The sequence below is a fragment of the Microtus pennsylvanicus genome, chromosome 13, assembly GCF_037038515.1.
Source record: "Microtus pennsylvanicus isolate mMicPen1 chromosome 13, mMicPen1.hap1, whole genome shotgun sequence".
Taxonomy (NCBI): Eukaryota; Metazoa; Chordata; class Mammalia; order Rodentia; family Cricetidae; genus Microtus; species Microtus pennsylvanicus.
The window spans coordinates 15,832,987-15,846,690 of NC_134591.1; the positions used below are offsets into that span (position 1 = coordinate 15,832,987).

The 13,704-nt window shown below is 38.2% G+C and overlaps 1 protein-coding gene across 28 annotated transcripts in view; it reads right to left on the minus strand.

Moving 5' to 3' along the window:
• The window catches only part of Ptprd (protein tyrosine phosphatase receptor type D), a 2,195,185-nt gene that overhangs the window by 1,396,711 nt on the left and 784,770 nt on the right, over positions 1-13,704 (minus strand). The window lies entirely within an intron of this gene.

The window sequence follows — 13,704 nt, forward strand, 5'->3', positions numbered from 1 at the left end:
TACGTTGTCTTTTGCCTTTTTAATTTAAGTTCAATACCACAGAAAAGGGTGAGCCATATGTATGCTATCCTAGCTCTCATTTTGAACCTATTAGAACCTCTATTATTTTATGTCTTAAGCCTTTTTTGCTTCAAGAATAAGTACAGAAGCAGATTTTGGTTCAAAATTCTGTCAACCTTATGCCAATAATCATACTTCACACTTTTCAAATATGCTATATAATTTGTCTTCAGAATAATTGAAAGAAGAAATAGGTCAAACAAATTGAATCATAATAAAAGCCTGACAACATTTGCTCATCAAAAGTGGCAGTGGAGACCAATTAAAGCTAACTGTGAGTCATTAGCATGGTAATAATGCATCCAAGTTTCTGAATGAATCTGGAATAAATGCACAAATAATAGCCTTGAATGTGTTGTTTAAATGAACTTGAGCACTTTAGGAATCAAAAGATGAAATGAAACCAAATGTCCTCATTTTAATTTTATTATTCTATTACATTTCTAATTTCCAAATATTTTCAAAGACATATTCCATAAAAGCACATGTCTAAATCTGAGGACTTTCTTGACACATGTGTTGTAGCAATTATAAGAACTTCAGTGGAATGTAAAAAGGATTAAAGAAACCCATTATTTTATTCATGTTTGAGGGACTTATTAACCTATCAATGCAGATGTAAAAACAATAAGTAAAAAATAAGAAAGGAAAAATTAAAGCATCAGAACACAATATTCTTTGTTATCTATACCAGAAAATTCAAGTGAAATTTTTACACTGAATGATAAATAACAACCATAGAAAGAAATAAAAGAAATTTCTTTTACATTTAATAGTTTAACAAACCCTCATAAGACTTTGTTGTTACAGATATTTATGTGGATAATAAAATCAACTGAATTTAAATAGTAAATTAGGGGATATAAATTACTGTATAGAAATGATGCAGAATTTTCTCACAGTGGAAGAAAATCGCAACAGTGAGCTTTCTAGAGCAAGGGCATTGCAGTCAACCTGAAGATACATAGAAGAGTATAGACATGTATGTGTGCACAGACATAAACTCACACAAGTGCACAGCAGGTGCACACATACAGGTACACACACACACACATCTTTAGCAGTTTGTCAAAACATGGATAATAACAGGATTAAGAATTACTCTATACATACATCTATAAACAGAATATTCTATATGAAATACTTTGGTTCATAGTGAAAAATAGAATTGGACGGTTTCTGGATTTGAATCTTCATTCTTTGTTTTATCAGGCACTTTCAGTTATATGCAATTTGTATGTCATTCTTTGAAACTCACCTTTCACAGTGAGTTATTTGTAAATGTAAAATTATTTATCAAAAATAAGTTACTTAGAATAATTTGTGGGACACAAGAAATGGCCAAAAACTACCATCTCTGAAAAACTGCAAAATGTTGATAAGTCATAATAACCCCCAACTGTTTTGTATTTAGTTTTCTTGATGTGCCTTCATCCTCACATTGCTACTCTACTTTTCATTTTCATAGTGAAATTGCTGTTTGCTACATTTCTTTCTGTTTTTTTTAAATGCCTGAGGAACACAGACTCAGAGGACAAGCTTTTATTTAGAGAAACTAAAGTAAAAATGTCAGTGCTTTTCACTTCTTTTGTTTTGTTGGAATGAAGCTTTAAAATGGAACTTAATAGATGTAATTCTAGGTTCAGTTTATGTAGGGTCTGGCATCACTAGAGGAACAGAAAATCTCTTTAAATGGTAGAGATACACTTAATATTCTCCAAGGTAAAGAAAGACAAGAATCCAAAAGTCTAATGCCTGTGGCTGTGGGAGTGAGACAATGGGATTGTATAAAATCGTGGAGGTCAGCATCACTACCAAGCTAAAATAAATTATCATGGAAACACATGGCACCACAAAGTCAGAGATGATCTTAGAAAGGAAGGATTTAACCAGCCTCTAAACACATCTGCTTGGTTACAGGAGTAATCACCACATTAGAAATTGTACTAAAGTTACTGGTCTGGTATTTATGATGGGTAGATAAACCTGTGATGGGAACATTTTATATTAGGAAAGAGAATATTATTTTCTTTTCTTTCTGAAGATCAGTTTATTTGAAATGAAAACAAGCTAAAACTGGGTGAATAAAAGTCTTCAAAGATTAAGAAACAAGAATAATACCAATGAAAATAGGGAAAAGACAAAGTAGAAGGACCACAGCCACAGCAAGAATGGTTCTAAATTTCACAGAGAAATGCAGTCCCTGGTTAACCAGCTGTTTGCATTCTTAGGTAGCAGGGAAGTTCCTTACCAAGGAACTCTTTACCAAAACTGATTGTTTTCCTCTCCTCCCACACTAAACATTTAGCAATTCTAGGAATAGTTTTGCTTATCACATAACTGGGTTGATGTATTATTGCTATACATTGTGGCAATGGGGAACCTGCAAAGTTCTCTACAATGAATTTGATGAATAGGAAAGGGAAATTCAGCCCAGAGTATTATGTGTGATAGTTCAGTGGGACTGCCACCAACGGATGTGTGGTGACAGCTTACTTATCAGCAAGATTTGCATATATCCTCTAAAATTGTGAGAGCCTATCAATTACTTAAAATGAGTCTTCCTTGGGTAAGCACCTGGACAAAGTATGTTTCAGTTGTTAATCTATTTCAGCTTCAAGTGCATGATTTTTTCCCCTGCCGATCACCAAAAGTTTCCCTCTGTCTGCCTGAAGTCCTGCAGGTAATTGTACTCCTATGTTTTCCCCAAATGTTGCACAACGTCAGAAAGCAGTTACTCAATTAAGATATTAATTTCATCCCTTAAATGTGTGTATGTGTCCATGTGTGTGTCCACATATACATATATAAAGGATATATAGATATGTAAGAATTATATATATATATATATATATATTATATCAAATACTGTAATTGCACTAGAAATACTTTAAGAAATATCCTATTTTCTTTGTCATAATTAGAATTATTTTTTTTCATCTGCACATGTGTTTGTGACTTTGGTCAGTGTGCATATATTACACTATGCCTATGGAGGTCAGACCTTTTGTTGGTTATCACTAGGTACACTAGACTAGCTTGCATGTGAGCTCCCAGGGATTCTCTTGTAGCATCCCCATCTCATCGCTGAAGAACTGGGATTACAGTCACATGCTACTGCTTATAGCTTTACACAGAGGCTACGAGTCTGAATTCACATCCCCAGGCTTGTCTATTAGTCACTCTGTCCACTGAACCATTTCTCCAGCACACAATTAGAAATTTTATGACATAATTAGTGGGTAACAAAAACAAAATCCTTTAAGGAAGGTAAAATTAGCTGCAAATGGTGGCTCAAATCTATAATGCTGTGATTTGTAGGGTGAAAACGTGAAGATAGCAAGTCCAAGATTAGCCTAGTTTACAAAGAAAACATCAAGTTTCAAAGAATTGTTTACTCATTTTAGTTCTTTTTCCAAAAAAGATATCAATTACTATCCATAAAACTAATATTCAGTTCCACTGGTATTCATATAAAGAAGACACAATACACAAAAGAGTTGGTGTGAACTAATCCTTAAACAATAGAACAATTACTATTTAATGGAAACTCAAGTAAAATTTTTGCATTATTCTTGTGTTCATTTGAGAATGTCTCATTATTATCATAGAGCTCAGAGGACTTAACCTGTGAAATATTAGTGCTTTAATATTGATTTATGAAGACTTTCAACTTTTAGAAAAAGCTAAAATAAATAAGTAGATAGATGATAGATAGATAGATAGATAGATAGATAGATAGATAGATAGATAGATAGATAGATGATAGATAGATAGATAGATAGACAGATGATAGATAGATAGATAGATAGATAGATAGATAGATAGATAGATAGATAGACGGATAGATTGATAGATAAATAAAAACATCCAGTCACATTTGAGGTCTCTGCTTGTTTTCAAGGATCTTCCCCTCAGAGGCCAAACATCTGAGAAGTCATGCGTAAGTTTCTGAAGACAGCTATTTCACTACAGATAAACTCCTTTAGCTAAAAACAGCAAATAAAAGGAAGGAGAAGGGAAAGGATACATGAGATATTTGAATATCACTCTTTGAAAAGTTCAGAAGATAAAAAATGGTATTATTAAGCTAAACCTCTTTTAATGTGACTAGTACCTTTAAAGAGGTTAGACCACAGAACACAAGGTTATGGGAAAGGCTCTTGTTGCTCTTTCTAATGTGGATGGAAAGGAAAATTCAATAAAGTTCAAAACAGTCATGTGTGGATAATAATCATGCCATAGGACCCACAAACTGGTCCTATTTTTTGACCACAGTGAGATGTGTTCTAACAGAAAGATCTTGAATTACTATTTTTTCCCCTCAGTATAATCAGTAGTTCACTCAAAGTTTCATCCCAAGAATCAGTGGCCCTGATTGCTATATATTTAGCATCGCTCTAGCTTTATACTCTTATATTCCATATATGTCATCACATTATTTTGATGCTTTATGCTCTTATCGAAGTGTCTGTCACCTGACAACCATCCAGGAGCCCTGTGAGGGGTCATGTTAATTTACTTAGGTAGAACCAATTATAGGCTTGGGTCTTCAAGCAGACGGGAAGGAGGAAGTAGGTTGAAAACTAGAGTTCGTGATTTCTTGCAATATGAACAGCAGTTCAAACCCTGTGTTTGTGACGTCTTCACTACAATAGAGTAACATTGACCTGTGAGCCAAAATGAACCCTGTTGCTGGATGATCTCATATTGCAAAGAAAATACAATAATTTTGTGTATGGTAAGCTATGCCCCTGAGACAATTTAATTGTATGTGGATATTTAGTGATTTTACAGTTGTGAGTAAAGAAATAAAAGTGAAGGAATTCCCTTGACTCTGCCAACATCTTTCCCTAGATTTCACCAGTGTTGGTGTGTATATTAATGGTTTGTGAGGTATGTGTGTGTGTGTGTGTGTGTGCGTGTGTGTGTGGTGTGTTTGTGTGTTTGCAAGGATCAGAGATTGACATCATCTGTCTTCTTCAATCCCTTTCCACCTTATTTACTTAAGCAATGTTTCATACCTGAACCTAGAACTCTTATAGGTAGCTTTTTGTGGGTATTTGAAACCTAAACTTCAGTTCAAACACTTTATGTACTGAACAGTGTTCCAACTCCTAATGTTTCCCTTTATAAGTGAGGGAGTAAAAGACATAATTTTCTCAGAATCAGCCATGAGTCACAACTGTTCTCTAGAAGAGTCAAGAGACAGGAGAGAGAGTTTGCTGCAGGTTCTCTTTAAATACACCATGGTACCAGCTATGTTCCTGAGGTGTCTTTCTATCTCTTTATTACAGCCAAAGTGATGGGCACTGATAGTATCCAAAGGGAAATTGTTAATTCCCTCTCAGAGATATAGAGTTATCTTATGATACAAGATATAAAGGATTGTTCTATGCTCTGCTCAATTGCTTGTTATATAGTTTATATAGTGTTTGATTAAAATAGAGCAATATAAACCTTAAGTACTACCACTTCCAAGTAGACAAGCAAGTTTAAAGTTTTAAAAATAATATGTGTTACACATACTCAAGAAAGTCAACTTATGTTGTAAAGTTGCTAACTTAGACTGACACCATGATGCTTAGAACATTCTGCCACCTAGTTTTTTTCATAAATTGGTAATGACAGAAAGAGATACTTTTGATATAGCATGCACAGAGTGAGTATAACTTTTAAGAAAACACATGAAAAGATTTTTGTGGTTTCTCCACTCTAGTATTATTATTTATTGTGGATGTCTTTTATTTATCTTCTATTACATTATCTTTATTCTAAAATAGTGATATATATTATATGTAATATATATAATATGTAATATCATATTGTATATAATAGATATTATTCCAGAAGATAGTTGTGATTTTCCAATAAAAATAATAATTGTGGAGAACCAACTTGGCAAATGGATGGCTTCTACTTGATGTCTTAAGGTTGGCTTTGTCTAGATCACAATGCTTAAAGTGACTTTTGATGGCAATGCCATGGACATCAGTATTGGGAGTGATGAGCCGTAGTGTACCCTAAAGGAATAGTCTGTCCATGTGCTACTGTGATTAATAAAACATATTAAACTTTGAATTTTGTTTTTGTTTTATTTTCCTAAAAAGGTTTGCATCTTAACCAGCCTGGTCTACAGAGCTAGTTCCAGGACAGGCTCCAAAACCACAGAGAAACCCTGTCTCGAAAAACCAAAAAAAAAAAAAGATTTGCATCTTAAAATTAATTTTTCTAAATTAAGAATATGTAGGGTTGGTGGCCTGCCTGCACCAAGGAGGGTAGGCGCTTTGTTTGCGAGCTGCCCATCCAGCACGGAGGCCTGATCTCTCGGCCCCAGGAGAACCAGCGTTGGGGTGAGTTTCTGGCCCGCAGCGCCAGCCAGGGACGGGGATCTCGGGGGTCCCCTGGCCTCCTGTCTTTCTTGGGCTCTCTGCAGGACCTCTATTCCCTGGTTACTGCCTCTTTCTTCCTGGCCCACCCAGCTTCCGTCCAGAGCCCTCCCCACTTGGGCCCCCCGCCCTCTTTTGGCGCGAGGCATTGGGAGTTGGGTCCCAGTCCTCCCGGCGCCCGGGCGGGCTCCACTGCCTTTGTTTCTGTGGCCTGCCTGCACCAAGGAGAGTAGGCGCTTTGTTTGCGAGCTGCCCAACCAGCACGGAGGCCTGATCTCTCGGCCCAGGAGAACCAGTGTTGGGGAGAACCAGCATTGGGGAGAACCAGCGTTGGGACGAGCCAGGGTTGGGCACGGAGACCTGATCCCTTGGTGCCAGGAGAGCCAACATTGGTGAGGCCGCGTTGGGTAGGCAAGGAGACCTGATCTGGTAAAAGAAGACCCACAAGGGAGTATTTGGAAGAAGAGATGGGCAGAAGCCAAGGCAAGAATTCGCCCAACAAACTGAAAAGCAACATGAAGCCACCAGAATCCAGCGACCTCACAACGGAAGGTCATGAACACCTTAATCAAGAAGGAGAAAAGTTTGACTTCATGAAAGTGATTGACGCCCTTAAACAGCATGTAAAAAACGCCCTTATAGAAATGGATGAGAAATATAACAGAAAGTTTGAAGAATTGAATAAATCAGTGAATGATACCCTAGAAAACCAAGGAAAAACAATCAAACAGATAATGGAAACAGTTCAAGACTTGAAAACTGAAATAGAGGCAAAGAAGAAAACACAAACAGAGGGCCGGCTGGACATGGAAAATCTAGGTAAACGAATAGAGACTACAGAAACAAGCATAACCAGCAGAATACAAGAGATAGAAGAAAGACTCTCAGATTCTGAAGATACCATAGAGAAAATAAACACACTGATCAAAGAAAACAGCAAGTCCAACAAACTCTCATCACAAAACATTCAGGAAATATGGGACACAATAAAAAGACCAAACCTAAGAATAATAGGAGTAGAAGAAGGAGAAGAAGCTCAATGGTCCAGAAAATATATTTAATAAAATTATAGAAGAAAACTTTCCCAACCTAAAGAAAGATATACCTATGAAGGTGCAAGAAGCATACAGAACACCGAATAGGCTGGATCAAAAAAAAACATCCCCTCGCCATATAATTATCAAAACACAAAGCATCCAGAATAAGGAAAAAATATTAAGAGCGGCAAAGGAAAAAGGCCAAATTACTTACAAAGGTAAACCTATCAGACTTACACCTGACTTTTCCATGGAAACCATGAAAGCCAGAAGGTCCTGGATAGATGTACTGCAGAAACTGAGAGACCATGGATGCAAGCCCAGATTACTATACCCAGCCAAGCTTTCGTTCACTATAAATGGAGAAAATAAAATTTTCCAGGATAAAAACAAATTCAAACAATATGCAGCCACAAATCCAGCCTTACAGAAAGTAATAGAAGGAAAATCACTAACCAAGGAATCCAATAATGACCACAATAACTCAGACATCTAGAGACCCTTCATCAACACAAACCAAAGAAGGGATACACACAAACTCTACGACTAAAAAAAAATGACCGGAGTTAACAACCACTGGTCATTAATATCACTTAATGTCAATGGTCTCAACTCACCTATAAAAAGGCACAGGCTAAGAGATTGGATAAGAAAACAGGATCCAACATTCTGCTGTTTACAAGAAACACACGTCAACCACAAAGACAGGCACCTACTCAGAGTAAAGGGTTGGGAAAAGGCCTATCAAGCAAATGGACCTAAGAAACAAGCAGGTGTGGCCATACTAATCTCTAACAAAATTGACTTCAAACTTAAATCAATCAGAAGAGATGGAGAGGGGCATTTTATATTCATAACAGGAACAGTTCATCAGGATGAAGTCTCAATCCTGAACATCTATGCCCCTAATATAAAAGCACCCACGTACATAAAAGAAACATTGCTAAAATTCAAGGCAGCCATCAAACCGCACACACTAATAGTAGGAGATTTCAACACTCCTCTCTCACCAATGGACAGGTCAATCAGACAGAAACCTAACAGAGAAATAAGACAACTAATGGAGGTAATGAAACAAATGGACTTAACAGACATCTATAGAACATTCCACCCAAATAGGAAAGAATACACCTTCTTCTCTGCAGCTCATGGAACCTTCTCGAAAATCGACCACATAGTCGGTAACAAAGCAAACATCCACAGTTACAAAAAAGTATTACTAACCACCTGTGTCTTATCAGATCACCATGGATTAAAGTTAGAATTCAACAACAAGGCTACCCCCGGAAAGCCCACAAAGTCATGGAAACTGAACAGCCAACTACTGAACCACACCTGGATTAAGGAAGAAATAAAGAAAGAAATTAAAGTATTCCTGGAATTAAATGAAAATAAAGAAACAACATACTCAAACTTATGGGACACTATGAAAGCAGTCCTGAGAGGAAAGTTCATAGCACTAAGTGCCCACTTAAAGAAAACAGAGAAAGCTCACATTGGAGACTTAACAGCCCACCTGAAAGCTCTAGAAAAAAAAGAAGCAGACTCACCCAGGAGGAGTAGGAGACTGGAAATAATCAAACTGAGGGCTGAAATCAATAAAATAGAAACACAGAGAACAATCCAAAGAATCAATGAAACAAAAAGCTGGTTCCTGGAGAAAATCAACAAGATTGACAAACTCCTATCCAAACTAATCAAACGGCAGAGAGAGAATTTGCAAATTAATAAGATCAGAAATGAAAAGGGGGACATAACCACAGACACAGAGGAAATTCAGAGAATCATTAGATCTTACTACAAAAGCCTATACGCCACAAAACTGGAAAATGTAAAGGAAATGGATACTTTCTTAGATAAATATCATTTACCAAAGTTAAATCAGGACCAGGTGAACAATCTAAATAGACCTGTTAGTCGCGAAGAATTAGAAGAGGTTATCAAAAACCTCCCTACAAAAAAAGCCCAGGACCAGATGGTTTCAATGCGGAATTCTACCAGAACTTCCAAGAAGACCTAATACCTATACTCCTTAATGTATTTCACAATATAGAAACAGAAGGGTCATTACCAAATTCCTTTTATGAAGCTACAGTTACTCTGATACCAAAACCACACAAAGACTCAACCAGGAAAGAGAATTACAGGCCGATCTCACTCATGAATATCGATGCAAAAATCCTCAACAAAATACTGGCAAACCGAATCCAAGAACACATTAGAAAAATTATCCATTATGATCAAGTAGGCTTCATTCCTGAGATGCAGGGCTGGTTCAACATACGAAAATCTATCAATGTAATCCAGCATATAAATAAACTGAAAGAAAAAAACCATATGATCATTTCATTAGATGCTGAAAAAGCATTCGACAAAATTCAACATCCATTTATGTTAAAAGTCTTGGAGAGATTAGGGATACAAGGGTCATACCTAAATATAATAAAAGCTATATACAGCAAGCCGACAGCTAACATCAAATTAAACGGAGAGAAACTCAAAGCCATCCCGCTTAACTCAGGAACACGACAAGGCTGTCCACTTTCGCCATACCTCTTCAATATAGTGCTGGAAGTTCTAGCAATAGCAATAAGACAGCATAATGGGATCAAGGGGATTCGAATTGGAAAGGAAGAAGTTAAACTTTCGTTATTCGCAGATGATATGATAGTGTACATAAGCGACCCCCAAAACTCCACCAAAGAACTTTTACAGCTGATAAACAGCTTTAGTAATGTGGCAGGATACAAGATCAACTCCAAAAAATCAGTCGCCCTCTTATACACAAAGGATATGGAAGCAGAGAGGGAAATCAGAGAAGCTTCTCCATTCACGATAGCCACAAACAGCATAAAATATCTTGGGGTAACTCTAACCAAGGAAGTGAAAGATCTATTTGACAAGAACTTTAAGGCATTGAAGAAAGAAATTGATGAGGATACCAAAAAATGGATGGACATCCCTTGCTCTTGGATTGGGAGGATCAACATAGTAAAAATGGCAATTCTACCTAAGGCAATTTATAGATTCAATGCAATCCCCATCAAGATCCCATCAAAATTCTTCACAGATCTGGAGAGGACAATAATCAACTTTACATGGAAAAACAAAAAACCCAGGATAGCCAAAACAATCCTATACAATAAAGGATCTTCTGGAGGCATTACCATCCCTGACTTCAAACTCTATTACAGAGCTACAGTAATGAAAACAGGGTGGTACTGGCATAAAAACAGAGAAGTCGACCAATGGAATCGTATAGAAGACCCGGATTTTACCCCACAAACCTATGAACACCTCATTTTCGATAAAGGAGCTAAAAGTATACAATGGAAGAAAGAAAGCATCTTCAACAAATGGTGCTGGCACAACTGGATGTCAACCTGTAGAAGAATGAAAATAGACCCATATCTATCACCGTGCACAAAACTCAAGTCCAAATGGATTAAAGACCTCATTATCAGCCCGAAAACACTGAACCTGATAGAAGAGAAAGTGGGAAATACCCTACAACAGATGGGCACAGGCGATCGCTTCTTAGGTATAACCCCAGAAGCACAGGCATTAAGGGCAACATTGAATAAATGGGACCTACTAAAACTGAGAAGCTTCTGTAAAGCAAAGGACACTGTCACTAAGACACAAAGGCAACCTACTGACTGGGAGAAGATCTTCACCAACCCCGCAACAGACAAAGGTCTGATCTCCAAAATATATAGAGAACTCAAGAAACTAGACTTTAAAATGCTAATTAACCCAATTAAAAAATGGGGCACTGAACTGAACAGAGAATTCTCAACAGAAGAACTTCAAATGGCCAAAAGATACTTAAGGTCGTGCTCAACTTCCTTAGCAATCAGGGAAATGCAAATCAAAACAACTTTGAGATACCATCTTACACCTGTCAGAATGGCTAAAGTCAAAAACACCAAGGATAGCCTTTGCTGGAGAGGCTGTGGAGGAAGGGGTACCCTCATCCATTGCTGGTGGGAATGCAATCTTGTGCAACCACTGTGGAAGTCAGTGTTTCGGTTTCTCAGGAAATTCGGGATCAACCTACCCTTGGACCCAGCAATACCACTCTTGGGAATTTACCCAAGAGATGTTCTATCACATGTCAAAAGCATTTGTTCAACTATGTTCATAGCAGTATTATTTGTAATAGCCAGAACCTGGAAACAACCTAGATGCCCTTCAATGGAAGAATGGATGAAGAAAGTATGGAATATATACACACTAGAGTACTACGCTGCGGTAAAAAACAATGACTTCTCGAATTTTGCATGCAAATGGATGGAAATAGAAAACACTATCCTGAGTGAGTTATCCCAGACCCAAAAAGAAGAACATGGGATGTACTCACTCATAATTGGTTTCTAGCCATAAATAGGGGTCACAGAATCTACAATTGGCGAACCTAAAGAAGCTAAGTAAGAAGGTGAACACAAGGAAAAACATATCGTTATCCTCTTGGATAAGGGAAGTAGACAAAATTGCCGGGGAGAAAAGTGGGATCTTGGGGGTGGGGTGGGAAGGGGGTAAGGGGAGATGGGGAGAGAAAAGGTAGAAGGGAAGGAGGGGGGACTTGGGGAAATAGGAGGATCGGGATAAAGGAAGGTTGGATAGGGGAGCACGGAACCACAATTCTTAGTTAAGGGACCCACTTTAGGGTGGGCAGGAGAATTGACCCTAGAGGGGCTCCCAGGTGCCCAAGCTGAGGTCCCCAGTTAGTTCCTTGGGCAGCGGAGGATAGGGAACCTGAAATGACCCCATCCTAGCGCAATACTGACGAATATCTTGCATATCATCATAGAACCTTCATCTGGTGATGGATGGAGATAGAGACAGAGACCGAGACCCACACTGGAGCACTGGACTGAGCTCCCAAGGTCCCAATGAGGAGCAGAAGGAGGGAGAACATGAGCAAAGAAGTCGGGACCGCGAGGGGTGCACCCACCCACTGAGACAGTGGAGCTGATCTACTGGGAGCTCACCAAGGCCAGCTGGACTATTACCAAAAAAAGCATGGGACAAAACTGAACTCTCTGATCATGACGAACAATGAGGGCTGATGAGACGCCAAGGACAATGGCACGCAGTTTTGATCCTACGCAATCTGCTGGCTTGGTGGGAGCCTAGCCAGTTTGGATGTTCACCTTCCTAGATATGGACGGAGGGGGGAGGACCTAGGACTTACCACAGGGCAGGGAACCCTGACTGCTCTTTGGACTGGAGAGGGAGGGGGAGAGGAGTGGGGAGAAGGGGAGAGGGGTGGGAGGAGGGGGAGAAGAGTGGGAGGAGGGGGAGGGAAAGGGGAGGCTGGGAGGAGGTGGAAATTTGTTTTTTTTTCCTTTATTCTTTTATCAATAAAAAAAAAAAGAATATGTAGGGTTGGTGAAGACCTCAACAAAATACGAATCTCAAGAAATGGAGCCCCTTTACGGACCTCTTTATGTCCCAGTAACAGTGGAACAGTGACATACAAAGGTGTTTGGGACCCCATTATGGTGATGATTAGGCTTTGCGTCCCAGGGTTCACAGACCATTATCTATGTTCTTAGATAAATTGTGTGCCCTCACAGAACTTAAAAAAAAAAATCCAAAGAATCACATAGTGAATATTTTCAAGTTCAAAAGCTGACAAAAAGTACACCTGAATAAATACTGTACTTGTAACATATTCTTTATTTTTTTACTTTAGAATCTACTTGTCTATTCAAATAAGATATTAAGGGATGAAGATGGCTCAGCAGTTAAGAGCACTGACTTCTTTTCCAGAGTACCCCAATTCTATTCTTAGCATCTACATGCTGGTTAACAATTGTCTATAACTCCAGGCTCAGAGAATCTGAGACTGTTCTTCTGGATTCTGTGGGTACCACATGACAAGGTACACATACATGCAGGGACAACACTCATATACATAAAAATTTTAAAAGATACTGCATTCTTAGAATAAAGGAGTCACTACATTATTATACATATTGCAAGCATCCATTCATCAAAAGGTAAGAAAATTTCGACTACATACAAAGTACCAGAATCTCAATGAATATCTTGTATTGCAGGTTTGTGGATACTGGGGAGCATACAATCGTAAAGAAAAGTTATTCATGATTCTTTCTTCCTTGTCTTATAAATGTTTGGTTTTCAGAAAGCTCAAACCTCTGACAACAGAAGGCAAAGGAGGAGCTGAATTGGTGCTGTGAGCAGCGCTG